Source organism: Vulpes lagopus, chromosome 16, assembly GCF_018345385.1.
Source record: "Vulpes lagopus strain Blue_001 chromosome 16, ASM1834538v1, whole genome shotgun sequence".
Taxonomy (NCBI): domain Eukaryota; kingdom Metazoa; phylum Chordata; class Mammalia; order Carnivora; family Canidae; genus Vulpes; species Vulpes lagopus.
This window is the reverse complement of record NC_054839.1, coordinates 57,894,129-57,895,879: the sequence shown is the minus strand read 5'-3', so window position 1 is coordinate 57,895,879 and position 1,751 is coordinate 57,894,129. Positions and strand designations below refer to the sequence as shown.

The 1,751-nt window shown below is 39.3% G+C and overlaps 1 non-coding gene across 1 annotated transcript; it reads left to right on the top strand.

Annotated features, from left to right (window-relative positions):
* The first annotated feature begins 521 nt into the window (after nt 1-521).
* Nucleotides 522-692, top strand: LOC121477187. Its single transcript, XR_005984124.1, has one exon. It is a non-coding gene; the product is annotated as a U1 spliceosomal RNA (small nuclear RNA).
* Nucleotides 693-1,751: the final 1,059 nt, after the last annotated feature.

Here is a 1,751-nt window from a genome sequence, read left to right as displayed (position 1 = left end):
ATGTTCTATATGGTAACCACAAAACCAAAACTTACAATGGATATAAAAAAAAATAAAGAAAAAAATAGCCAAACATAACACTACAGGAATACATCCAACTCAAGGAAAGAGAGCAAGAGAAGAATAAAGGAACAGAGAAGAACTACAAAAGCCACCAGAAAAAAGGTAAAATGGGAATAAGTACACACCTATAAATAATTACTTTAGATGTAAGTGGTCTACATGCTCCACCCAAATGGGGTGGTGGATGGGTAAAAATATATGGCCCATCTCTATGCTGCCTAGAGGAGACTCACTTCAGATCTAAAGACACATACAGGCTAAATGTGAAGGGTGGAAAAATATTTACCATGAAATGGAAACAAAAAGTAAAGGTTACACGCACCCCTATGTTTATTGCAGTATTATTTACAATAGCCAAAATATGGAAGAAACTTCAGTGTGCCCTGATCGATGATTGGGTAAGGAAGATGTATATATATGCAATGGGATGTTGCCATTAAAAAGAAAAAAAAAGGATGAGATGTACCTGGCAGGGGAGATACTCTGATCACAAAGTGGCTTTCCCAGGATGAGGCTTATCCATTGCACTCCAGATGTGCCGACCCCTGGACCCCTGAGATTTCCCAAAGTGTAGGAAACTTGACTGCATAATTTATGGTAATGGGGGACTGTGTGTGCACTTTCCCTTAAAAAAAAAAAAAAAGAAGAGATTGAGATTGTGCCTTTAGTGACAACTGGATGCACCTATGAGGGTATTTATGCTAATTGTAATAAATCACACTTGAGAAAGACAAATACCCCTATGATCCCAGGCATAGTTGGATCTAAAACAAATTAAATAAACACAAAAAGCAGAATCGGACCTATAAATACGGAGAACAAACTAATGGTTACCAGAAGGAGGTGGGTGGGAGGATGGGCACAAAGGAGTTTAGGGGAGTAGGAGATAGAGGCTTCCAGTTATGGAATGAATAATTCACAGGAATGAAAGGCACAGCATAATGAACACAATTACTGCTACTATAAAAGCACTGGATGGTGGCAGATCCTAACTGTACAGGTGGTGAGCACAGCCTAATGTATAAACTCCTCCAATCACTGTGTTTATGCCTGAAACTAATGCAACGTTGTGTCAACTACACTCACATAAAAAAAGGGAGAGAGTGAGGCCATTTTGACAGATCTGAATATTGTAAAAATGTAAATATATAAGGTACTTTTGGTGATATTTGTACAGGTCTGAATTATTTTATTTGCCTACGTCAAGGGTCTGCTAACAATATAGGCCACGGGCCACAAACCAGTCTGTTATCTGATTTTGTAAATACCATTTTATTAACGGGGTGCCTGGGTGGCTCAGTTGGTGAAGGTCATGGTCCCGGGATCCTGGGATTGGGCCCTGCATCAAGTTCCTTGCTCTTCGGGGACCTTGCTTCTCCACCTCCCTCTGTCTGCCTCTCCCCCTGATTTGCTCTCTCTCTCTCTCTCAAATAAATAAATAAAATCTTAAAAAAATAAAGTTTTATTGGAACATAGCCATGCCACTTGTGTACAAATATCTATGGCTGTTACTGTGCCATAATAGAATTGTGTAGTTGATAAAAACCCCATATGCCCATAAAACCTAAAATATTTACTGCGTAGCCCTTTTCAGGAGCAGTTTGCCAACCCCTGGTCTAGCTTAGCTGGATTGTGATTAACAATTTGCTTTGGTCAGAAAGTAACGAGTTTGGTATATTTAGAAAGCA